Source organism: Hyla sarda, chromosome 4 (genome assembly GCF_029499605.1).
Source record: "Hyla sarda isolate aHylSar1 chromosome 4, aHylSar1.hap1, whole genome shotgun sequence".
Classification (NCBI taxonomy): Eukaryota; Metazoa; Chordata; class Amphibia; order Anura; family Hylidae; genus Hyla; species Hyla sarda.
The window spans coordinates 42,378,952-42,406,463 of record NC_079192.1 but is presented as its reverse complement, the minus strand read 5'-3'; the positions used below and the strand labels follow the sequence as shown (position 1 = coordinate 42,406,463).

The window sequence follows — 27,512 nt, the reverse complement described above, 5'->3', positions numbered from 1 at the left end:
AATATGTTTATGTCAATGTTATAACTTATAATGAATAGTCTCATCACAATTCATAGGATCATTTTTATTACTTTTTATCTTTCTATCACGTATAATTTCATTGAAATGCAAATAAAATACAGACCTAATGACACAAATATACTCGACAACAGAAGTGTATCCACTGAGTTGCTTGGGATGTGGTGTAGGTCTAACCTGAGGAGCAGCATCTAAGAGTCCTTTTCGTCTTTACCCTTGAACACTTGTAGAGGGCTGTGTCTGGACTTGGCTTCATGAAATCCTCAGGTCATTATTTATCTGTGAATTTGATGTGATCCAGAGTGTTACTCTTCCAGTTTGACTTATGCCCATGCTCAGGAGCAGGGATGTGCACAGACATTTTGGGGGGCAGGGGCTGAACTGGAAAAAAGGGCACTTCTCATAATTATTAATAGAAATGGCCACATAATAATGCCAGACTTCCCAGCACAGCCCAGGGCACTTTTAGGAGGGACATCAAAAGGACAGGGGCTCAAGCCCCCTTTCTAGTCAACCTGAGCATGTCCCTGCTCAGGAGCGAAGTCTAAGTATCCTGCAGTTTTCCCTCTGGTCCAGGATATGGAAGCAAGACTTCTGCTGCTAAAGAGTAAGAGGTCATTCCAAAAAACTGACCCAATGTGGAAAATGGCTATTCCAGTGGACCAGAAGACACCTAGGCTTCAAGGGGTCAGGCAAGGCCTGTTGAAAATTTAGTCATAGTTCATGGGCAGGTGGCTAGACAGTGAAGTCAGGAAAAGGCCTAACAGTCGTAAAAGATGGCACAGGTACATAGTCATATGTGGAAAAAGAAACTGAACAAACCCATGGCGCTACCTAGTACTGTTATCTTAGATGGAAGAGGTGTGTATGTAGCAGGATGAAATACTGCTTACCTTGCGGTGTTAGGCTTAGAGCTCAACACCTCCCTGTACTTTGTGACAGTTTGCCGGGGTTGCCACCGACCCAGGTCCATAGTTGCCAATGAACCACAGAAACCAGAAATCTTCAGGATCCTACACGAGCTCCCAAAACGGGTCATCTATCAATAAAACACTTTCTTATTTTCAACGGTGTCCCCGGTTCTGTCCGGTTCACCCACGATGTATGCGTGCGTAGACCTTCCTTTTTCCTTCCTTGGAGGATCCTGAAGATTACAGGTACATAGTCAGCAATTCAGGTCAGTCACAGGAGAATCAAAATGGTACACAAGGGTCAGGCAAAAGTAGAGTAAGGAGAAGCAGGCACTGGTCATATATGAATATCAGAATCAGGGGTACAGTACACTTACGGAAACTAGCGAACCAAAATATTGCTCAGCCACAAGTGGAGCAGCCTTAGGTAGTCCTGTGCAGAGATATTTTAGGGGTGTGCATTGACCCTTTAAGCATCAGAAAGTGTACATTCACACACAAGAGGAAATATCAGCGTTGCATTGGTGGGGAGAACATGGCATGGACCAGGAACAAGCAGGGGAGTGGGTGGTGGGCGATGGTCTGCCAAGACTAAAAGCAGCCAAAAGCCAGGGTAACACTTTCAAAGCAGCAGCTGAGGTACCCAAAAAATTACTCTTGGGGTAGGTAAAAAATGTAGTTTATCAGGAAGAGGTCAGGGCTAGCAGAGATTGGTCAATACAGCGGACAGGAGTTTGTGCCATACAGGTAAGAGGCTAAACGTCATTACAAGCAGGAGATGATAAGACTAATAAAGAAATTGGCCAGGGAACACAAATCATAAGCTTCAGGATCCTTGGACTGTTTTTGGTTAAGAGGATTAAGAAGACAAGAAATGGGGGTTCTCTATGGCTATAGGGGACTGGTGGAGGAATCCTACCTCTAGTATGCAGGGTCCTTTAAGAGGTGGGACCCTGTGTGGGCCTAGAGGAATAATTCACAAAAACCGAGGGCACAAAGCCCGGGGCACTAAATTCCCTTATTAGACCTACCCTCTAAAACTTAGCTTTTATTACTTATCTATTAAAAATATAATAGGTCACCAAACAAAAGATTAAAAGAATAATGTTGTCACTGTGCTTTGCTGTATTTCACTTTCAAGGATTGAAATGTTCCATATCCTAGTACCGTATTTTTTGCCATATAAGATGCACTTTTTCTCCCCCCAAAACTTGGGGGGAAAGTTGGTGCGTCTTATATGGCGAATACACATTAAAACCCTGTCCTATCGCTTCGGTCCCTGAGGCCATCAACGGCCGGGACCCGCGGCTAAAACAGGACATCACCGATCGCGGTGATGCCCTGTATTAACCCTTCAGACGCGGCGATCAAAGCTGACCGCCGCATCTGAAGCGAAAGTGACACTAACCCGGCTGCTCAGTCGGGCTGTTCAGGACCGCCATGGTGAAATAGCGGCATCCCGAACAGCTTACAGGACACCGGGAGGGACCTTACCTGCCTCCTCAGTGTCCGATTGGTGAATGACTGCTCCATGCCGGGATCCCCTGCATGGCCAGCGCTCTCCTTCGTCGTCATCACGTTATCGCGCACGTCGTCCCGTCATCCAATAGGAGCGGCGTGCGTAGCGACATGATGGTGGCGGCGGAGAGCGAGGATACCGGGAAGCAGAGACGTTCCGGAGTGACGGGGACACCCCGGGGACGCGGCGACAGCGATGGAGGGCGACATCCAGGGCAGCGGTGACGAGCAGTGACGGGTCCGGAGCAGCGGGGACACGTGAGTATTACCTCATATACCAGTGGTCTTCAACCTGTGGACCTACAGATGTTGAAAAATTACAACTCCTGGCATCACTGTCCTATACTTTACATTGTATTTGGTTCAAAATCTTTTTTTTTTTTTCTAGATTTTCCTCCTTTAAAATTGGGTGCGTCTTATATGCCGGAGCGTCTTATATGGTGAAAAAATACGGTATATAGTCTGTCACAATTGAGTCTGCAGTAATCATAGTGACCATTTGCACAGTCGCAGCAATCTTAAAGGGGTATTACAGGAAAAAACTTTTTTTTTTTTTTTTTTTTTTTTATATTAACTGGCTCCAGAAAGTTAAACAGATTTTTAAATGACTTCTATTAAAAAATCATAATCCTTTCAATAATTATCAGCTGCTAAAGTTGAGTTGTTGTTTTTTGTCTGGCAACAGTGCTCTCTGCTGACATCTCTGCTTGTCTCGGGAACTGCACCAAGTAGAAGAGGTCTGCTATGGGGATTTGCTTCTGAACTGGGCGGTTCCCAAGACACGTGTCATCAGAGAGCACTTAGGCAGAAAAGAACAACTCAACTTCAGCAGCTCATAAGCACTGAAAAGATTAAGATTTTTTAATAGAAGTAATTTACAAATCTGCTTAACTTTCTGGAGCCAGTTGATATGTATATAAAAAAGTTTTTTCCTTTATAACCCCTTTAAAAACTCAGATATTGCCCCCCCCCCCCCCCCCCCCCCCAATATCTGAGTTTCCAAGATTGCGGCCACTGTGCAAATGGTCACTATGAGTACTGCAGACTCAATTGTGACAGACTATATACTATGATATGGAACATTTCAATCTTTGAAAGTTAAATACAGCAAAGCACAGTGGCAACATTATTCTTTTTTTTTTAAATAACTGTTTATTTTTCAAAAAAAAAATAACATTGACATTTTCTCATAAATGCACAATAATAGGGAAAATGATAAAATAAATAATAACACTAAATTAAATAAGGGATACAAAAGCCAAACAATAATGCCGATACATCTCTCAACCTATTTTGGAAATTGCCATATATTGTATAGGAATAGGGGCAATAGTCGGCATAGCCGGTTGGAGTTATATGGTATAACGCCTATTTTGGAAATAGTTGTTCTAGAAGGAACTTAGACTTGTAAATTACGTGTCCGTAACTAGTCTTAATGGAGTTAGACTAATTCAATTATTAGCGTAATGATCTAGGGCGGAAGGAAGCCCCCAGAATAATTACATGTACTTCATAACAAACTGGCTAACCAGGGACTAGAAATGTCCTGCTATATGGGAGATTGGTTGTACATAGGTGGTAGAGAAGTTGTTATTCTTTTAATCTTTTGTTTGGTCACCTATTATATTTTTAATAGATAAGTAATAAAAACTAAGTTTAAGAGGGTAGGTCTAATAAAGGAATTTAGTGCCCCAGGCTTTGTGCCCTGTTTTTTTTTTTTCATTGTTCTAAATTGGAATTCCTGCCTCCTCTTATTGTGGGGGTTTATTGTGTTGATGCCCAGAGGAATGAGACCATAGTTCATAAGGTTGAAAAAAGACCAGAGTCCATCAAGTTCAATCGGTCTTTGTGACAGATCGCCCTGTCTGTACCCCTAATAATTGAGTACCCCACAACCAGTACCTGTCTGGCCTGCCCTGCAATCCTCCCTCCTTACTGGAGCAGACACCTCCCTGGCAGTCAGAGGTAGAGTCCTGCTGAGTACTGCTAGCACTGAAATGGCATCCCCTTCATCTGCCAACCGGGCAAACTTGTTGGGGTGTACCAGATCAGGACTAGCCTCCCTGACACTTTTCCCTCGACCCCGTTTTCTAACTAACCCAACTAGCTGCCTGACTGTCCTGCACCTCCGTCCCACTATCCTCCCCCACCTCTACCCCAGAGAGTACTTGCTCAGTGAGCAGGAGACTCCTCTCCAAGTTGTCAATGTGTCTCAGTGTTACCAGTTGCTCCTCTAGATCCAGGATCTGGGCTTCCAAATGAACAACTCGCACACATCTCACACAACAATATGCGCCCTCAAACTGCTGTTCAAGGATTGCATACATTGTGCAAGATGTACACGGGACTGCATTTTCCAACATGGAGGCCATCTAGTTATGGGGATTTCACTGAGTAACACTCACAGCAATCTCAAACTCCTTTTAAACTCTCTTTCAACTGCCTCTCTTTGAAAGCAACACTCTGACAGCACGTTCAGAACAGAGTCCCAAACTAAGATTTAAGCACCTGTGACCAATTTACCCCTCCCCCTAGAGGCAGAGTAGAGAAAAAAAAGTGAATAGGCTGTTTAAAATCAGTGATCCCTCTATGTGCAAATGTAAGTATCACACAACTCACTCCAGCTCCGCAAATTCACTTCGCACAGTAGGTATCTCCTGTTTTACAACTCTCTTTCAACTGCATCTCTTCCAAAGCAACACTCAGATAGAGCACAAAAGCAAGCTAAATAACCCATGGGAAAGCAAGCTAGATAACCCATGGGAAAGAGTATGCAAATTATCCCTCTTCTATAAGGAAGACAACTGCTTATTTAGTGTTACTGATAGGTGCTACCCGGTAAATCACTTTCTGATTCTTTAAGAAATATGAACCATGACACCGATCTATAGACAGTCCTGTTTCGAGTGGCTTGTTCTTAACAATATAGAATAGGTTCCTTACTGGCTGTATAACTATTCATTTGGCAAGATATTTGTCCTTATTTTTGGTTTTTACCTCGGAAATCATGGTATAAGGTCGAATTTCTAGAACCCAGACAACAATTGTGATGTTATTCTTCTCAATTAGACCTTGTCAATAAGCTGCTGCGCTCTTCTTGTAACTGTTCACTGTTAGCGTTCTGCTCCTAAGAGAGTTTGACCTCATTATCCAGAAACTGCATCACTGTCATATTATTTATTTTTCTCATTTTCTTAGGGCAGGTGGAGGCTCAGAGACAGGATATTATAATCTTCCGATATGGCCAACAGAATAGGATTTATGCTTAATGTTACAGAACTATATCAAGATGATCCACTGATTTTGTTACACACACCTATATAGGAAATACATCTAAATGGTTGTATTAGCCCCATGGCTCCTATAGTGACAGAGGTTATTTACGAGACACGGGCAAATGCAATTAAGTAGGAAATTATATAGATAAAGTATCTTCCCATTTCAGTGGAATCACTTAGGCACACAATGTAACTCTGTAGTAATAGGGATCCAATGGGCTCTCTACTTTACCTCTAGGGGAGAGTATCTCCATATACAGTGTCTGAGTTTCTTGCCATTGTGCAGTGGGCCTTTCTAATGATATTTCTAGACATATAGGCATCTAATAACAATGGCACAAAAACATACCAGTAAAGCTGTAGAGGATGTCTGAAAAAAAAAAGAATGGGTCAACTCCCAGGAGCATTGTCAACATTGTATTAAAGGTGATGTCTCCTTCTCAATGTTAATGAAAAAAAACTCCTCCCCTATCCGCAGGAGACTGTGGAGGGTCCAACACCTGGGGCCAATGCGACTGTCTGTACGGAGCCTCGGCTCTTCCCCAGAGTGGCGCGTCATGACCCCTGTCCCCTCCATATTCCTTTATGGGAGAGCCATTCGGCAATCTTCGGCTCTCCTATAGAGATATATGGAGGGGGCATGGTGGCTTGGGGCGGGGTCATGATGCACCGCTCCAGGAGAGAGTCAAGGTTCCGTACAGATGGTCGCTAGGGCCCCAATGTTGGACCCCCCACGATGTAAAACTTATAAAGTTTTTTTTGTAACATTGAGCATGAGACTTCTCCTTTTAAATGCATTGGGAGGGCTTGGAACAAGGTGAACATGCAAGAAACCCCGTAAACATCACATAAACCAATAGTTCATATATAGCTAGGGACTAATTTTGGCTGGAGTTCTCCTTTAGGGTATTTTTAGATGGGCAGTGGATATAGGAGTGCCCATTTGAGTAGATCAGAACTTATCAAAGGAGCATTTTACATGGTTCAATGCGCGTGCTGATCTGTAGATCATTCGTGCAACACTTTTGGTGTCCCCCGATCCAAACGTTTAGTTGACAAATGAGCATTCACTCATTGGTCAGCTGATCATTGGGTCTTTTACACAGTGCAATGAGCAGCCCATTTGGTTTATAATTGCCCAGTGAAAAAGCCCTTTACTGCTTGGATTGTATGAAGCTTCTGCTAGATGTGATCTGCCCATGCCTTCTTAGGCAGTGTCTTTTCAAACAGGAAGCCTCCAGCTGTTGCTAATCTACAACCCCCATCATTCCCCATCATGATGGGAGTTGTAGTTCAGCAACAGCTGGAGGCTCCCTGTTTGGAAACGCACTGCCAGAAAGGGTCTGTTCACATAATACATTTTTAACATACTTTTTGAAAACAAAAAAGCATGCTAAAAACAACACATAATGTGAACAGACCCATACTTACCAGCCTTGTTCCTGTCTGTGATCTTCTTCCGTAGCTCTGCCTCTATTGACATAATTATTAGAGGCGGGGCTTCAGAAGAAGAGGCTCGGACCAGGAACAATCTTAATCTTCAGTATACAGTATACATCCAAGGCTGTATGCCTCCTTCCCCCTGAGGAGTTCACTAGAGATCTGCAGCGCTGCTTAACTACTTGCCGTGCTCGCAATGTTCAAAAGTTCGGTAATCTGTGGCCCCCCTGAAATACAGAATAAACCTCAGCTCGCTCAACTCTAGTTATCACGTTGGCTATGTGGCCGGGTGATAGTAATGAATTCCTGTGTCTGCTAGAGAATCTCTTTCATCATTGTACAAAAATATATTTCTTCTTTCCTAGAAATGGTCTTAATGAGGTGGATAACAACAAAGCTGGTAGCATGTAAACCAGTCCCCACACATGATAGATAATAATAACAGCAATCGTACCATGTCTTTACTGTATTTCTACCATTAGCAAAATGCCAAAATTTGTACTATTATCGTGCAGTACAAAAAATAAGTAGGGCAAAATCATACTGTAAACTTAAAGAGTTACTCCGCTGGAATTTTTATTTTTTTTATTTTTAAAGTTGACTGGTGCCAGAAAGTTAAACAGGTTTGAAAATTTGTTCTATTTAAAAAAACCTTAATCCTTCCAGTACTTATCAGCTGCTGTATGCTCCAGAGGAAGTTGTGTAGTTCTTTCCAGTCTGACCACAGTGCTCTCTGCTGACATCTCTGTCCATGTCAGGAACTGACCAGAGTAGGAGCAAATCCCCATAACAAACCTCTCCTGCTCTGGACAGTTCCTGACATGGAGAGAGGTGTCAGCAGGGAGCACTTTGGTCAGACAGAAAAGAAATTCAAAAAGAAAAGAACTTCCTCTGGAGCATACAGCAGCCGAAAAGTACTGGAAGGGTTAAGATTTTTAAATAGAAGTAATTTACAAATCCGTTTAACTTTCTGACACCAGTTGACTTAAAAAAGATTGTTTCTCACCGGAGTATCCCTTTAATGTTGCCCAGTGTGAAACTCCCAAAAAAACTGTAATTTACCTATATCTCCCTGAAGAAGCCTAATGGCAAAACAACATAGGGGTCTGTCTCTCGTGCTGTTGTGTTGTATAGTTCTTTTTGCTGGATCTTTTAGCTATATGGAAGGATTTTCCTGCAGTTATATGCAGAGATCACTGTACAGTGACCCCCCGACTTACGATGGCCCCGACATATGATGAAATCGACATACGATGGCCTCTCAGAGGCCATCGCATGTCGATGTCAGCATCGACATACGATGCTTTTTTATGTCGGGGCCATCACATTAAGTGCTCTCCGGCAGCGCCAAATGCTTAAGCTGCTGCCTGATAGCAGCTTAATGTTGCCCGTGTGGTGCGGTAAGTATTACTTACCCCTCCACGATGCTCCGGGGTGCCCTCCGGGTCCAGCGCTGGTCTTCCGGTGTCTTCTCGGCCCTCTCCGATGACGTCAATACGCTGCTGCGCACGTCATCCAATAGGAATGGCGTACGCAGCGGCGTAATGACGTCGCTACGCAGGCCCAGTAAGGCCTCGCGGAAGACAGAAGAGGACCGGAGAAGACAGAAGAGGACCGGAGAAGACAGCGGAGAGCCCAGCGGAGGCTGGGGTCACCATCGGGAGCGGCGGGGACACCATCTCGAGGGACAGGTGAGTACAGCTTCCTATACTTTACATTGCACGAATCCCTCAACATACGATGGATTCGACAAATGATGGCTCGTTTGGAACGAATTACCATCGTATGTTGAGTAGTGTTGCTCGCGAATATTCGCAATTCGAATTTTATTCGCGAATATCGCATATTCGAATATTTGCGAATATAGCGCTATATATTCGTAATTACGAATATTCGTTTTTTTTTGTTTTGTTTTTTTCACAGTACACATCACAGTGATCATCCCTCCCTGCTTCCAGCTTGTGTGGTGTAATGAAGGCTCTAATACTACTGTGTGAGACTGGCGCGCGAATTTTCGCATATGCAAAAATTTGCATATGCTAATTTTCGTATATGCGAATTTTCTCTTATGTTAATTTTGTGTGTGTAAATTTTCGCATATGTTAATTTTCGCACACGCGAATATTTCAATATACGAAAATAAAATGCGAATATTATGAATATGCAAATATTCGCGAATATGACGAATATTCGTCCATATATTCGCGAATATTCGCGAATTTGAATATGGCCTATGCCGCTCAACACTAATGTTGAGGGACCACTGTATTTGGTGGATATTTGGTCTTTGTCCGAGTATGTTTTTCTCACTGCTGCTATATATGTCTCTTTGTATTAATTACCAGGGAGTACCGTATTTATCGGGGTATACCACGCACCGGCCTTTAACACGCACCCTAATTTTTCCAAGGGAATTTGGGTAAAAATGTTTTTTTTTTACCCAAATATCCTTGTTAAAATGAGGGTGCGTGCGTGTGCGGGTATACCTCGATAAACTGTTTCTGGCCCCGCATAAGCCGCTGCAGTTCAATGACTTAAAGCGCGCTCCTTAAGGCTCAGGCAGCGTCCTGAGCTGTCACTGTACGCCAGGCACTGACGAGTGACGTCACGTTGAGGACATCACTCGTCATTGCACAGCGCACAGTGACAGCACAGGATGCCGCCGGAGCCTAAAAGCGCGTGGTCCCCAGGACATGTAACTATAAAACCTGGGATAGGGAGGGAATTGGGCAGTGGGACTCTGGCCCCGCAGAAGCTGCTGCAGTTCAATTATTTAAAACACCCGCTTTAAATCATTGAACTGCAGCGGCTTCTGTGGAGCCAGAAACAGTTTATCGGCGTATAACACGAAGATATACTTTAGGCTAAAAAGTTTTGCCTAAAAAATGCGTGTTATACACTAATAAATACTTGAATTACCAATGTGGTTGCACAGTATGTATATGTATTTATGTAGTATATGTATTACAGCACTTACTATGATATACGTAAAATATTGGTATGAATATTTATTTATTTAATTTGTGCTCAGGGCTTACATTCAAGCTTGTGGTAGCGAGCGCTGAATACACAAATATGCAAACCATACATTGACTTACCAAGCGGTTAGAGTTGTTCCTTACTTGAGATTGCACCTACATACAAACCTATGTACCTATAAATAAGTGACTAATGAGGCGGTTGAGTTGTGCCCATAACCGCGTATAAGGGCACGCCTATAGAGGGCAAAAATCAAGAAGTAGAATTAATAACAACATTCCTGACCATGATAACCAACACCACAACTAGTCCTATCTATCTCCCCTACTGTTCTTACTGGATTCAAGAAACCAGGGAGCTGTGCCTGCCGGCTAGCGACCACATGAGGCAGTACCTGACACTGGGAAGATAGGTGGTGAAGCCTACTGCATCCGGCCTGGCACTGGAATAGGACCTGACTATGTGCTAGCTGATACGTTCATGTTGACATACTTACTGTGGTGATTTGCAGAAAGGGGAACCGATAAAGCTTGTCGGGCATAACCTTTCCTTCTGTCCCTGCTATGTGGCAAAATCTACATTGTTAGTTAAGTGATGTGAAGAGATGAATGAACTGTACCGTGAGTCATATCCTAACCTGCCAGCATACCGTCATGAACGTGGTCTCAGGAGTAATGACCTGCAGCGGACGACGGGCCTCCTCATCCTGATCATGCCTGCAGGCTCGGCAGAACTCAGTAAATTAAGCCTAAGGACTATCATGCCTGCAGACAGGCATCAACCGAGTCACTGTGTCCGCAGACGTGAATGACCTCTGCGTGACTATCGTACCTGTAGACTGACAGGTCTCACATACCCTCGTGCCTGTGGATGTGACAGGTCAATGCGTAACCGTTGTGCCTGGGATGGCAATCTGACTCGAACCTCGTACCTGTAGGCGAGACAGGTCTTTGAGTCTGCGGAAAAGATAGCTGTTAGCATGGCGCTGACATTTTATTAATTTTTTATTTTTTTTTTTAAGCGGAAGTGAATGGCAGTTGAGTGCCTGACGTGATGTATGCGTGTGAGACAAGAGATGAGACTAAGTGTTTGCTATTGCGCTGAAGAGTCAGAACAGCATACGCAGGGGCCACCACTGAAGACGTGTGAGCCAGACGGATGACCCACTGCCTGTGTGTCGAGTCGTGTTGCACTGAAGCAAGTCAGGAACAACAGACTTCACCAGGACCCCGACTGAAGCGAGTCAGGACTGAGGAACCTGGTGGGTGAGAGGACGCGCGAGGCTCTGAAGACATGTCGTACCAGCGTCAGTGTGTGAAACGAGTAACTGTGGTAAGCAACGGGGGTGGTGAAAGTAACATGGATCAGTGGGTGCGTGTGATGTGGAGTCATGTTGCACTGGAGCATGGTCAGGAACAACAGACTTCACCAGGACCCAGACTGAAGCGAGTCAGGACTGAGGAACCTGGTGGGTGAGAGGACGCGCGAGGCTCTGAAGACATGTCGTAGCAGCGTCAGTGTGTGAAACGAGTAACTGTGGTAAGCAAACGAGGGTGGTGAAAGTAACATGGATCAGTGGGTGCGTGTGATGTGGAGTCATGTTGCACTGGAGCATGGTCAGGAACAACAGACTTCACCAAGACCCAGACTGAAGCGAGTCAGGACTGAGGAACCTGGTGGGTGAGAGGACGTGCGAGGCTCTGAAGACGTGTCGTAGCAGCATCAGTGTGTGAAACGAGTAACTGTGGTAAGCAAACGAGGGTGGTGAAAGTAACATGGATCAGTGGGTGCGTGTGATGTGGAGTCATGTTGCACTGGAGCATGGTCAGGAACAACAGACTTCACCAAGACCCAGACTGAAGCGAGTCAGGACTGAGGAACCTGGTGGGTGAGAGGACGTGCGAGGCTCTGAAGACGTGTCGTAGCAGCGTCAGTGTGTGAAACGAGTAACTGTGGTAAGCAAACGAGGGTGGTGAAAGTAACATGGATCAGTGGGTGCGTGTGATGTGGAGTCATGTTGCACTGGAGCATGGTCAGGAACAACAGACTTCACCAGGACCCAGACTGAAGTGAGTCAGGACTGAGGAACCTGGTGGGTGAGAGGACGTGCGAGGCTCTGAAGACGTGTCGTAGCAGCGTCAGTGTGTGAAACGAGTAACTGTGGTAAGCAAACGAGGGTGGTGAAAGTAACATGGATCAGTGGGTGCGTGTGATGTGGAGTCATGTTGCACTGGAGCATGGTCAGGAACAACAGACTTCACCAGGACCCAGACTGAAGTGAGTCAGGACTGAGGAACCTGGTGGGTGAGAGGACGTGCGAGGCTCTGAAGGCGTGTCAGTAGCAGCGTCAGTGTGTGGAACGAGTAATTGTGGTAAGCAAACGAGGGTGGTGAAAGTAACATGGATCAGTGGGTGCGTGTGATGTGGAGTCATGTTGCACTGGAGCATGGTCAGGAACAACAGACTTCACCAGGACCCAGACTGAAGTGAGTCAGGACTGAGGAACCTGGTGGGTGAGAGGACGTGCGAGGCTCTGAAGGCGTGTCAGTAGCAGCGTCAGTGTGTGGAACGAGTAATTGTGGTAAGCAACAAGAGTGGTGAAAGTAACATGGGTCAGTGGGTACGTGTGACGTGGAGTCATGTTGCACTGAAGCATAGTCAGGAACAACAGACCTCTCCTTTAATCCCCCGAGCTGAAAGCTGAAGAGGAAAGCCACTTGTGGGGCTTTGTTAACCAGTGGACACGAAACAACAATCTGGGGAATGAGTATGCAAATATTGTTGGGCTGTCGCTAAGGAGACTGCACAGGGGTGCCCTCTGTACAGGGGCTTAGCTTAGCGGCGAGGAGATAACCGCGACCGCCCCCCCCCAGGACTCACTATGGCAACAGAGTACTATGTGAAGGCCATGTATGTGTCCCCCCCCCCCCAAACCCCTATATGACCCACCTAAGGCCTGACTAAGGGAACGTGGTATGTGTGGCTGTGCTTATAAGTGTTTTTTTGTTTTTTGTTTTTTTTTATATATATATATATATTTTTTTTTTTAAGTAAGATCTGATAGGAGTCTCCAACCCCGGTTACTCGGTGTGACCCCCTGTGGGCATGGCATGTGGGGGGTATGTCAGCCCTCTGTGTTTCGTGATGTCGTAGCTCTGAGAAAATGTTAGTAATAGCAACTACGCAGTGCTGCCCCCTGCAGGCGTGGCAGGTATTACGGGGAAACAACCACCTATGAGCCGTGAAGTTATTAATCAGAAGACATGTCAGTGACAACAATATAAATAGCGCGTCTCCCTGCAGAACGTGGCGGTGAAGTGGGTGAACACCACTTGTGTCGTGGTATGGATGTGCAGAACAGCATGTCAGCGGCCACCGTTAGTGCATGCTGTATGACAGTTAGAAAGTAGCAGGTGAGCGTATGACAGATACAGGTGCTTGATCTGTGACTGAGCAGTTACTATGATAACGTGCCTAAGGAATATCAGTAGCCGGTACCGACGTGTGTGCTGAGTGACTATATGTGATTGTACCGTACAACCTGAGAATATGTGTACCGCATGAAGCTACGAGCGTGTGGATAGTGTATGCCGTGTGAGGTTGTGCGTATGAGCAGTACTACCTATGAGCACGTGTGCGATAACACAGTGAGGAGCAGGATACGACGACAGTTATGTGCCACTAAGAGCGCCTGTTATGCAGGATAAAAGAATGTTTGTACGCGGTGTAAATGCTTGAGCGTGTGCAGTATAAAACGATTGGCGTATGGTACTGGCGTGACGTAAGAGCAGGAATGTTATGGTTGTATGTCCCGTATACGTGTTGCGCGCAGTGTGAAACCATGAGCGTGGGTGTTGTGTGAAGCTATGTTAAATACATTCTATAGGTGACTACATGGTGTAAGTGCTATGAACCTTTGTATGCAGTGTGATGCTATGAAACATGCGTACATGTTGAGTTATGTGCGGTATAGGACTGCTATGACGTAGAGCAGTAGATGCTGTGAGTGTATGAACCGTACACATGTTTGCAGTGTGGGATGAACGGGCGTGGGAAGCGTATAGGCTGCATGTGATATGGATGTTATGAGTGGCTGTACGGCATGAATGCTAGGTGACTGTATGGTATAAAGCTGAGTGACTGTACGGTGTGAAATGCTGAGTGACTGTACCGTATAAATGCTGAGGGACTGTACCGTATAAATGCTGAGTGACTGTACGGTGTGAAATGCTGAGTGACTGTACGGTGTGAAATGCTGAGTGACTGTACCGTATAAATGCTGAGTGACTGTACGGTGTGAAATGCTGAGTGACTGTACGGTGTGAAATGCTGAGTGACTGTACCGTATAAATGCTGAGTGACTGTACCGTATAAATGCTGAGTGACTGTACTGTATAAATGCTGAGTGACTGTACTGTATAAATGCTGAGTGACTGTACTGTATAAATGCTGAGTGACTGTACTGTATAAATGCTGAGTGACTGTGCTGTGTAAATGCTGAGTGACTGTACTGTATAAATACTGAGTGACTGTACTGTATAAATGCTGAGTGACTGTGCTGTATAAATGCTGAGTGACTGTACTGTATAAATACTGAGTGACTGTACTGTATAAATGCTGAGTGACTGTGCTGTGTAAATGCTGAGTGACTGTACTGTATAAATACTGAGTGACTGTACTGTATAAATACTGAGTGACTGTGCTGTGTAAATGCTGAGTGACTGTACTGTATAAATACTGAGTGACTGTACTGTATAAATGCTGAGTGACTGTGCTGTGTGAATGCTGAGTGACTACCGGATGCTGATAAGGGGATAGATTTGTTTAACGTTACATTTCATTCCAAACTGCTATTTGACAGGTATCTGTCACAAACCAGGTCCCCGCAGACCGTGTAAGGGACCGGTCTGGATTAACCAGTGGCCGGGCCACAGCGGCTCTGCCCCCTCGAGCCCCGTGGGAGGCGGGCAGAAGGGTGATGGCCGGAACCAACGCAATCAGCCCGCTCAGCCGGAACCGGTGAATCTCGGGCTGATCTAGGACCGCTGATAGGTAGGCACCACGCGGCCCGGCGGCCGCAGGAGCCGGAGCCCACGGCTGCAGCAGGGCCTACTTCCCGAGCTGGTGACGGAGAGAACGTCGCCCCCCCGCACACCCCGCGGCCCGGTGGCGTCACCCCCGGCAACCGGGAAGGACGCCGGGCACGTCGTCCGGCCACAGGGAGCGAGAGGGGGAGCCTGCAAAAGTACCGGGCAGGGGAAACGGCCTGGTCCGTTGGAGGCTGGAGTGCGGATGCCCCCACGCAGCCCCGGTGTTGCTGCGGGAAGGGGCGGCGGGAAGGGTGTTGGGGCGCGCTGAATGGGGCATCAGTGAGCCGCCCCAGAGCGGGGGAAGCGAGGCCAGGGAAGTTCCGGTCCGCCACCCGTAGCCCCGAAACCCCGGCAAGCAGCGCAATGGAGGAAAGAGGGGAGACAGGGTACAGTAAGGAATAGTCACAGGCCGGCAATTGCCGGGCTTACCATACTGGAATGAAACTCTGCCCCCCCGCACACAACTCTCCTCCTCCCGGTTGCCTGGAACCACGTACGCCCCGCCCGTCTGTAGCGGGGCGTTTTATAGTGGTGCCTCCTGCATGTCCCCGCCTGTAGGTGCGGGGGGGGGGGGGGGCGTGGGAATTCACGCCCCCTCGCACAAACACAGCCAAAAAGGCTTCCTACTTATATGAAACCTATATGATGTGTAAATAGTGCATGAACCCACATGTGTGGAGTCCGACTGCTGCTGTTCCTTTTAATTGATTTTATATAAATTTTCAATAAAGTTTTTCCGATTACTTAAAATTAGGTGTGATTGAAAGTCAAAGAGCCTCTACGTCACTGTGAGAGCCGGCTATGAAGTCTGGACCGTGCACTTTAGCAGTCACCCTCTGGCGCACAGCTCATGGATAAAAGGCTAAGAATAGACTTGAGATGAGATGAATTTTTTTTACACTAACATACTGGTGTAGACCCCAACTTTTCCATTTCATAAGGGGTAAAAGGAGAGAAAGCCCCCCAAAATTTGTAACGCAATTTCTCCTGCATATGGAAATACCCCATATGTGGCACTAAACTGTTGCCTTGAAATACCACAGGGCTCTGATGTGAGAGAACGCCATGTGCATTTGAGGCATAAATGAGAGATTTGCATGGGGGCGGACTAGATGCAAACATTACACTTGGCTCTGCCACCACAAATACTCGACAGCAGTGCCTCCAGCTGTTGCAAAACTACTAGCATGCCTAGACAGTCAATGGCTGTCCGGCAATGCTGGGATCTGTTTTTCTGCAATAGCTGGAGGCTCCATTTTGGAAACACTGCTGTACAATACATTTTTAATTTTTATGGCGCGGGGGGGGGGGGGGTGGATTGTGTAAGTGGTGAAGATCTCTGTGAGAGGCACTAAACAGTAAACAATACAGATAAGAGTAGGATCACACATATATAATAATATAATTTTTGGAGCTGGCAAAGAAGGAAAAAAAAGTCCAGCACGGGTATCCTATAAAAGACTTTGTTCTTTATTTGAAACTTGCAACGACACACAGGAATAAAACGGAACGTGACGCGTTTCAGTCGTCCAACACAAGCTTTGACTAAGGTTGTGTTGGACGACTGAAACGTGTCCCTATTTTTTGTTGGCCGATGGATAGTCAACAAACTACTTGAATTCACATAAAGTGTGTTACAAATACTCGTGGTCTGGCCACCAGGCCCTGGAGAAGCCGATTTCTTTGCTCCAGTTGATCCAGTTTTCATTTTCAAACTAAACATTTAAATACATTTCTGTATTTTAATTAATTTCAATGAAAAACTCCACCTTGTCACCTTGGCCTTTTACCAGCCTCTGGGTGATGTTGCTGGAAGCAGTTGTCATATTCCATGTAAAAGATTCAATGATTCACAAGATGTGCAGAAAAAAAAGGGAACCATAAGGGGCAATCTTTGTGCCGTTATCCAGATGCAAGACAGGTAGCGTGCAGGTAAAGTACACTCACCTATGTTGGTTATAATTGAAGCCCAACATTGAGGAAGGCATAAGGTATCAGCACGTAGCGTGGATTTGCATGTACAGCCAGCCACCAGCTGTGGATCCAGGGAGGGACACGGAAAAGCAGTCAATACTCAGAGATCAACTGCAGGACACAGCGGGATAACAGCGGATACCTGCAGGCATTGAACATGAGTGTTAAATTCAAACAGCCATCACAGGCATAAAAAATTATAAAAGATTTATTGGGAACACAGGACAACACATTTCGAAGGAGAATTATCCTCTTCATCAGGTCCATACAACCTGGATCAAAACGCGTTGTCCTAACTGTTCACAATATATCTTTTATTATTTTATATGCCTGTGATGGCTATTAGAATTAAGTTCCTCGGTCCGCGCCCGCAAGGATCACTTGTTATCCTGCTGTGTCCCGCAGCTTGTCTCCGATCACTACAAGTTTGAATAATTAAAGACTAATCCAAAAGCCTGGGGAAAAAAAATTTAAATTAGATTGCAATGTATCAGATTAGTGAATTTAATTCATGTAATATTAACATACTTATGACAATTTTCTCTTTTATCCACATGTAGATTTATTTTTTCAATTATCAAAATCACATACAATGTTCCATAAGCAATAAATACAAGATAAAATTACGGTAACGGAAATAAGTAACCCCCAGCGATCTTCATGCAGCACCCAGCACTCTAAACATTATGTTTAGAATGCTGGGTTTTGGCGGCCGGAGACATGATGTAATGCCACGCCCCCTTCATTCATGTCTATGGGAGGGGGCGTGACGGCCGTATGGAGGTAGCAGGGGATCCCAGCGGCAGGACCCCAGCGATCAGACATCTTATCCCCTATCCTTTGGATAGGAGATAAGATGTCTGTGGGTGGAGTACAAAACTAGCTGTAACTTCAAATTCTATAAGGCCGGCTTCACACTGCGAAAGCTCTGGATGGAATTTCCATCGGAGACCCCCTGGGCGATGCTAGGGCGGCCTGGACTGCATTGCTCTCTATGGGGACAGCAATGCATTCCGCATGGCCCTAGCAATGCCGCAAGATCTCCGGTGGAATTTCTGTAGTGTGAACACAGCCTTATTTTTAGAGATATGTTTTTTTTTTTTTTTTGGAGGGAGAGAATTCCGCTTAGAAGATGCAAGCAGATTTTTACTTGTTGATATCCCCTTATTTTGGTGAGGTCAGCATATTTCTAATAAAGTTTACAAACAGAAATATACATTACCCTAAAAGTACTATAAAATGTACATTGCAATATAAGATGAACTGCCGACTCACAAGAATGAATCTAGACATCAAATTGTGCATGTGTCATTTAACTTTAAAATGTCTTCCAATAAGAAAATATTATGTAAATGTTTTTTAGCATGCAAAATTACAGCAATGCCATGATACCAAAAAAAAACGTGAAACAGACAGTATATCGGTGTTCTCTATAATTAACCAGTTATGATCTTTATCACTTGCTTTGAAACATTTATCATTATATCATTATTAAAAAAGCATGTTTTTAAGCTACATTATATGTTTATCGATCATCTTGCCAGTGATTACACATAGTTTTACTTATTCCATGTTAATGAATCACATTACATTTGTTCTATGGCAAAAAAAGAATGTCCGACATCCACGGTATGCGCGGTCTCTAGAGACTATATTTTATCATGTCTGTACTTCTGCATGTGCAACCTTCAATAAAGCCGGATTTTTATTTCATCATATACCGTGGATGCCGGACATTCTTTGTTTGCCTTGTATCCTGACTGTATCGGCGGGTCCAGGCACAGCTGTCGGATGACTGTTGGGTGATCTGTTGTTGCATTACATTTGTTCTATAATCTATTGTCCATGATAAGTTTGTGATTATGATAATGAAAGAAAATTAACATAAGAGTAATCCCCTGCAACCCCTGTAATCCCTCTCTAGTCCCTGTTAGTGGTAGGGATCAGCCCTTTAACATTGGGGATAAGTGTTTGATCGCAGGGGTCCTGGTGCTGGGGACCCTTGCGATCTCTCCTGCAGCACCCGCACTTCTCAGCTGCACGAAGCGAGGATTGGCCGATACAGGGGACGGAGTATCGTGACATCACGGCTCCACCCCCTCGTGACATCTCGTCCTGCCCCCTCAACACAAGTATATGGGAGGGGGTGTGACGGCTGTCACGCCCCCTCGCATAGACTTACATTGAGGGGGCGGGCCGTAACATCACAATACTCCATCCCCTGCATCGCCCGTCATCAGCTACGGAGCGATCCGCACTCCATGCAGCTGAGAAACAGGGGTGCTGCAAAAGAGATCGCGGGGGTCCCCAGCAGTGGGACCCCCACGATCAGACCTCTTATCCCCTAGATGTCTAGTGGCGGAGTACCCCTTTAAAGATTTTTTCGGTGGCTTCAAATGGTCTATACAAAAGGTAAAAATCGATGTTTGAGGGAATTCTGTGTACCCCAAAAAAACTAATAATTATATCCTCCCAACTTAGGTAATAACCTTACATTCTATATTCACTTAAAGGGGTGCACATACTGTACTCTATTCTAGTAAAAACCCAAGGTTTATCTCTGCCCATAGAAAACCAGCACTGTCCTATGAAACCACTTACCACAGACACCAAGGGGGAGATTTATCAAAACCTGTCCAGAGGAAAAGTTGCTGAGTTGCCCATAGCAACCAATCAGATCGCTGCTTTCATTTTTTGAAAAGGCCTCTGAAAAACTAAAGAAGTGATCTGATTGGTTGCTATGGGCAACTCAGCAACTTTTCCTCTATATAGATTTTGATAAATCTCCTCCAAAGAATTTAGACAAAGAAGAGAAAGATCATTGCATCAACATTAACAACAACGCAGTCAAGAACAGATAAAACAAATGGACATTTGTCATTGAGGATAAACCTAACGTAGGCCGTCTTACAGGACTAGTCTCTGAAGGCATAATGTAGCTGTCCACCTATCATTCATCTTAAAGGGGTACTCCGCCCACAGACATCTAATCCCCTATCCAAAGGATAAGATGTCCGATTTCTGAGCCACACCCGGCATTCTAAACAGTATGGGGGGGGGGGGGGATTTATCAAAACCTGTCCAGAGCGAAAGTTGCTGAGTTACCCATAGTAACCAATCAGATTTTTGTAAAGGCCTCTGAAAAATGAAAGAAGCTATCTGATTGGTTGCTATGGGCAACTCAGCAACTTTTCCTCTGGACAGGTTTTGATAAATCTCCCGCTATGTTTAGAAGGCTGGGTTTTGGCGGCCGGAGACGTGACACCATACCCCTTCAGGACGTCCCGCCTAGTGATGAGCAACAGTGGCCATATTCGAATTTACGATATTTAGCGAATATATGAACGAATATTCATCCTATGCTTGCAAAATTCACATATTCGCTATGTTCGTTCTCTTTTTTATTCCATGCGAAAATTCATAATTAAATTTGCATAGTGCGCATGCGCGATTATATCTTTCACCTAAAAGATGGGATGGATCAGTGTCCTCTGACTGGAAGCGCCGATATTCGCGCATATTTGCATATATATATATACATATATATATATATTCCCAATATATTGGGAATTTCACAAGAAAAACTATGATGTGCTTGGTTTTAACATAACTTTATTGTTTCATGAGTTATTTACAAGTTTCTGACCACTTATAAAATGTGTTCAATGTGATGCCCATTGTGTTGGATTGTCAATGCAACCTTCTTCTCCCACTCTTCACACACTGATAGCAACACCGCAGGAGAAATGCTAGTACAGCCTTCCAGTATCCGTATACACTTCTATATACTACTATATACACCGCAGGAGAAATGCTAGCACAGGCTTCCAGTATCCGTAGTTTCAGGTGCTGCACATCTCGTATCTTCACAGCATAGACAATTGTCTTCAGATGACCCCAAAGATAAAAGTCTAAAGGGGTCAGATCGGGAGACCTTGGGGGCCATTCAACTGGCCCACGATGACCAATCCACTTTCCAGGAAACTGTTCATCTAGGAATGCTCGGACCTGACACCCATAATGTGGTGGTCACCATCTTGCTGGAAAAACTCAGGGAACATGCCAGCTTCAGTGCATAAAGAGGGAAACACATCATCATGTAGCAATTTCGCATATCCAGTGGCCTTGAGGTTTCCATTGATGAAGAATGGCCCCACTATCTTTGTACCCCATATACCACACCATACCATAAATTTTTGTGTTCCAACAGTCTTTGAGGGATCTATCCAATGTGGGTTAGTGTCAGACCAATAGCGGTGGTTTTGTTTGCTAACTTCACCATTCACATAAAATCTTCTGCGTAAACTGAGGGTCCTGTTCCAATTTTTGTTTTGCCCATTCTGCAAATTCAGTGCGCCGAACTGGGTCATCCTCGTTGAGATGCTGCAGTAGCTGGAGTTTGTAAGGGTGCCATTTGTGAGTAGCTAATATACGCCAAAGGGATGTTCGACTAATGCCACTCTCCAGTGACATGCGGCGAGTGCTACGCTGTGGGCTCTTGCTGAATGAAGCTAGGACAGCCACTGATGTTTCTTCATTAGTGACAGATTTCATGCATCCATATTTTGGCAAATCCAACACTGAACCAGTTTCACGAAACTCAGCAAGCAGTTTGCTAACTGTAGCATGGGAGATGGGTGGTTTCGTAGGGTGTCTTGCATTGAAATCTGCTGCAATGACCCGGTTACTGCGTTCACCAGACATCAACACAATTTCTATCTGCTCCTCACGTGTTAATGTCAATGGCTGTAAACAAAGAGAAACTTGTAAATAACTCATGAAAGAATAAAGTTACGTTAAAACCAAGCACACCAGTGTTTTTCTTGTGAAATTCCCAATAAGTTTGATGTGTCACATGACTCCCTTCATATTGAGAAAACAAAAGTTGGATTCAAAAAGGCTGACTTCAAAATGGCCGCCATGGTCACCGCCCATCTTGAAAAGTTTCCCCCCTCACATATACTAATGTGCCACAAACAGGAAGTTAATATCACCAACCGAATATTCCCATTTTATTAAGGTGTATCCATATAAATGGCCCACCCTGTATATTCTAAATATTTGTGAAATCGCAAAGTGCCGATATTCGCAGTAAAAATTTGAATTTTGAATATTCGCGCTCAACACTAGTCACACCATGCCTTCTCCATTCATGTCTATTTTGGTCTCCCATAGGCAGAGTTATACATGAATAGATACATTTACTAACAAAAATGTGTAAAAATAGTATATAGGAGGGGGCCTTTCTATAGTTTACCACGGGTACTAGAGAGGTTAGATCCAAACCTGGTTAAGATTGGTTTATATGCGAAAATCTCCCCGACATGTTCCCTTTAATAGCATGAGGCCGGTCTCATTACGTGACACAAACAGGGAGAGGTTAGGCTTTCCTTTTAATCATCCTGCAAAGTGTCAAACTCTGAGATACAAATACGAATTCTTCTGTCCAACCCATCGTGACCCTTGTTATAATAATACAAATGGCTGCATGGTATAAATGCCATACCTTCATTATATCTTACACGCCATTGTCTCTGGGAGTGAGGCAGCCTGTATGCTTTTATCTGGCCAAAAGCTATCAAATAATGAAGCAAACAGTGTAAAACAAAAAATAACAATAATAAAACGTATATCTTGTATAGACGCGGAGGTGGAGATGTGGAGTGGGATCCCTGCTGCGTATTTGGCTGATTAAGTTCTTCTAACCGCAGTAAAACAGCTCTCGGTCATGATAATCCTGCGTCCTGCCTGTTCTGTGAGAAAATGATGATTAAAAGCCTCGCCGAGAGAGCACATGTAAAAGATGCCGCCTGACGTAGGCTACAATTCAAACAAGCGCTAAAATACATATGGATATTTCTGGCTATTATTTCCCTCAGTCTCCAGGATACAGGATTCTGCATTGGGACTAAGGGTCTATTCACACGCTTGCAGAATTCTGCCTTAAAGGGGAACTCCACTGCTCAGCGTTTGGAACAAACTGGAGCCGGTGCCAGGAGCTTGTGACTTCATAGCCCCACCTCCTCATGACATCACGCCCCCCCCCCCTCAATGCAAGTCTATGGGAGGGGGTGGGGCATGAAATCATGAGGGGGCGGGGATATGACGAGCTCCCGATGCTGGCTCCAGCGTTTCGGAAGAGTTTGTTCCAAACGCTGAGCAGCGGAGTACCCCTTTAAAGGAAAGCTTTCAGCCAGTTCACCCACACTAAACCCAATACGATGGGTTATAGCGTGGGTAAACAGGAGTCCATACACGGGTGACTTACTTTTTTAGCTTTTCTTGCCGCCAAATTGTTGTCCGCTAAAGTTCTGTCATTTTGGCCTTCATTTCCGGTCTGAAAGTGGATCTCTCGCCGGCAGCCTTGCTTTGGGTTCCGGGAGAAGGGGCCTTAGCCCGCCCCCCCTTATTTGCATATTAATTTTCCCCCTGAGCTCAGCACTCTGTCTGCAGAGCGCATGCGCTGAAGATTTTAACCAGCCCTCACGTCCTGATCACGTGAGAACTGTGCATTGGGAGAGCGCTCTGCACTGTAACTGTGCATGCCGGTCCCTCCCTACAACTGGAAGTCGGAAGTAACGAGAATTCAGAAAGAGGTACTTGTGCAGTTACACTGTGCAGAGCGCTCTCCCAACAGCTCTCACGTCATCAGGATTGTGCATGGGGGTGCGGAATCCCATAAAAGTCTATGGGCTTTAATTTGATGCGGAATTCCGCAAGTGTAAATTCTGCCGTGTGAATAGACCCTTATTGTACGACGGCCTGTAGAGGAGATTTCCTCCTTATTTACAATTACAGATTATTATTAGTTTTACTGAATGAATGCAAAATGGAAGGTTTGAAATATTATGTTTACATGTCAGATATAAAAGAGGCTACAAAATATAAACTCCACCAAGCTTCATTTTGGGTGTGTAAAAAGGGTTAATACCTTAAAGGGGACATTAATTTCAAAGCACTGCGTCCATTCATCTCCGTTATACAGAATTGCTGGAAGTCCCATAGACTTGCATTGCCTTTTAACTGCAAAGGAGTCCGGACTTCTAACACCTTTGAGGTGAATAGACCTTGTAAAAGATATAGCTATAGGGGTAAGTGCAGCTGCGTCCATGCTCTGATGCCTGAGGGCACCTAAAGGCTTCTTTGACGCTAGAATTAAACAAGGCTGGTGGGGGTCCTGAGGGGTATTCCAGGGATTTAGGTTTATCTAACAACACTCAGGTCACAGTTAAATAGAAAACAATATATATATATATATATATATATATATATATATATATATATATATAATGTATCAGGGGTCAAGTCCTGGAAAAAAAAGTGTGGGAACTCACCCAAGATTTCTAATACAACCCCCCCCCCCCCCTCGTGACGTCACGTTCCGCCCCCTCAATACAAGTCTATGGGAGGAGGCGTGGCAGCCGTCACGTCCCCTCCCATAGACTTGCATTAAGGGGACGGGCCGTGACATCACAAGGAACGAAGCCGTGAAGTCACGATACTCCGGCCCCTGTATCGCCAGTCATTACGCACAGAGCGAGTTTGCTCTGTACAGTGATGACAGCGGGGTGCCACAGCCATGATTGTGGGGGTCCCCGCTATCAGACATCTTATCACATATCCACTGGATAGAGGATAAGATGTCTAGGGGAGGAGTACCCCTTTAAGTACCAGGGCACCAAGATGTATATTTACATCCAATGGGAGAGATTTCTTAAAACCTGTGCTGAGGATAAGTTGACCAGTTGCCCAAAGCAACCGATCAGATCACTTCTTTATTTTTTTTAAAGGCCTCTGAAAATGAAAGCAGCGATCTGATTGGTTGCTATGGGCAACTGCTCCACTTTTCCTCTGCACAGGTCTTTATATATCTCCCTCAATGTTCTTAAGGGGTTATCATTCTGATAATACACTGTAACAAACCTCCTCATGTAATCTTCTTAGAACTGGGGTGACACACTGTAACAAACCTCCTCCTCATGTAATCTCCTTACTACTGGGGTGACACACTGTAACAAACCTCCTCCTCATGTAATCTCCTTACTACTGGGGTTACACACTGTAACAAACATCCTCTTCATATAATCTTCTTAGAACTGGGGTGACACACTGTAACAAACCTCCTCCTCATGTAATCTCCTTACTACTGGGGTGACACACTGTAAAAAACCTCCTCCTCATGTAATCTTCTTAGAACTGGGGTGACATACTGTAACAAACCTCCTCCTCATGTAATCTCCTTGCTACTGGGGTGACACACTGTAACAAACCTCCTCCTCGTGTAATCTCCTTACTACTGGGGTGACACACTGTAACAAACCTCCTCCTCATGTAATCTCTTTTTTCTACTGGGGTGACACACTGTAACAAACCTCCTCCTCATGTAATCTCCTTACTACTGGGTTGACACACTGTAACAAACCTCCTCATGTAATCTCCTTACTACTGGGGTGACACACTGTAACAAGCCCCGTCCTCATGTAATATTCTTACTACTGGGGTGATACACTGTAACTAACATCCTCCTCATGTAATCTCCTTACTACTGGGGTGACACACTGTAACTAACATCCTCCTCATGTAATCTCCTTACTACTGGGGTGACACACTGTAACAAACCTCCTCCTCATGTTATCTCCTTACTACTGGGGTGACACAGTGTAACAAACCTCCTCCTCATGTAATCTCCTTACTACTGGGGTGACACACTGTAACAAACCTCTTCCTCATGTAATCTCCTTACTACTGGGGTGACACAGTGTAACAAACCTCCTCCTCATGTCATCTCCTTACTACTGGGGTGACACACTGTAACAAACTTCCTCCTCGGGTAATCTCCTTACTATTGGGGTGACACACTGTAAAAAACCTCCTCCTCGTGTAATCTCCTTACTACTGGGGTGACACACTGTAACAAGCCCCCTCCTCATGTAATCTCCTTACTACTGGGGTGACACACTGTAACTAACATCCTCCTCATGTAATCTCCTTACTACTGGGGTGACACACTGTAACTAACATCCTCCTCATGTAATCTCCTTACTACTGGGGTGACACACTGTAACAAACCTCCTCCTCATGTAATCTCCTTACTACTGGGGTGACACACTGTAAAAAAAACCTCCTCCTCATGTAATCTCCTTACTACTGGGGTGACACAGTGTAACAAACCTCCTCCTCATGTAATCTCCTTACTACTGGGGTGACACACTGTAACAAACCTCTTCCTCATGTAATCTCCTTACTACTGGGGTGACACAGTGTAACAAACCTCCTCCTCATGTCATCTCCTTACTACTGGGGTGACACACTGTAACAAACTTCCTCCTCGGGTAATCTCCTTACTATTGGGGTGACACACTGTAAAAAACCTCCTCCTCATGTAATCACCTTACTACTGGGGTGACACACTGTAACAAACCTCCTTATCATGTAATCTCCTTACTACTGGAGTTACACACTGTAACAAACCTCCTCCTCGTGTAATCTCCTTACTACTGGGGTGACACACTGTAACAAGCCCCCTCCTCATGTAATCTCCTTACTACTGGGGTGACACTGTAACTAACATCCTCCTCATGTAATCTCCTTACTACTGGGGTGACACACTGTAACTAACATCCTCCTCATGTAATCTCCTTACTACTGGGGTGACACACTGTAACAAACCTCCTCCTCATGTAATCTCCTTACTACTGGGGTGACACACTGTAAAAAAAACCTCCTCCTCATGTAATCTCCTTACTACTGGGGTGACACAGTGTAACAAACCTCCTCCTCATGTAATCTCCTTACTACTGGGGTGACACACTGTAACAAACCTCCTCCTCCTCATGTAATCTCTTTACTACTGGGGTGACACACTGTAACAAACCCCTCCTCATGTAATCTCCTTACTACTGTGGTGACACTGTAACAAACCTCCTCCTCCTCACATAATCTCCTTACTACTGGGGTGACACACTGTAACAAACCTCCTCCTCATGTAATCTCCTTACTACTGGGGTTACACACTGTAACAAACTCCTCCTCATGTAATCTCCTTACTACTGTGGTGACACACTGTAACAAACCTCCTTCTCCTCACATAATGTCCTTACTACTGGGGTGACATACTGTAACAAATCTCCTTCCATGTAATTACCTTACCTGAGTGACATGTGACCTCTCTTCCAGCTCAGCCCCGCCTCCTCCACAGCATCACACAGGTCCTTCAGCTTTCCACTCCTCCACAGCTAAGCTCTGCCCCCAACATGTGATAGTGACATCATCACAGGTCCTACATCTCCAGCATCTAGCAGTCC

General features: G+C 45.0%; 1 long non-coding RNA gene across 2 annotated transcripts; it reads right to left on the bottom strand.

The window, feature by feature from the left end:
* On the bottom strand, window positions 1-27,426 carry LOC130366782 (uncharacterized). 2 transcript variants are annotated; one of them, XR_008891917.1, is made up of 5 exons: window positions 27,358-27,426; window positions 6,075-6,095; window positions 5,445-5,574; window positions 912-1,162; window positions 1-297 (listed from the first exon to the last, which is right to left on the bottom strand). It is a non-coding gene; the product is annotated as an uncharacterized LOC130366782 (long non-coding RNA). The 2 variants fall into 2 exon arrangements; XR_008891916.1 differs by having other exon boundaries at window positions 5,958-6,095; window positions 27,358-27,409.
* Window positions 27,427-27,512: the final 86 nt, after the last annotated feature.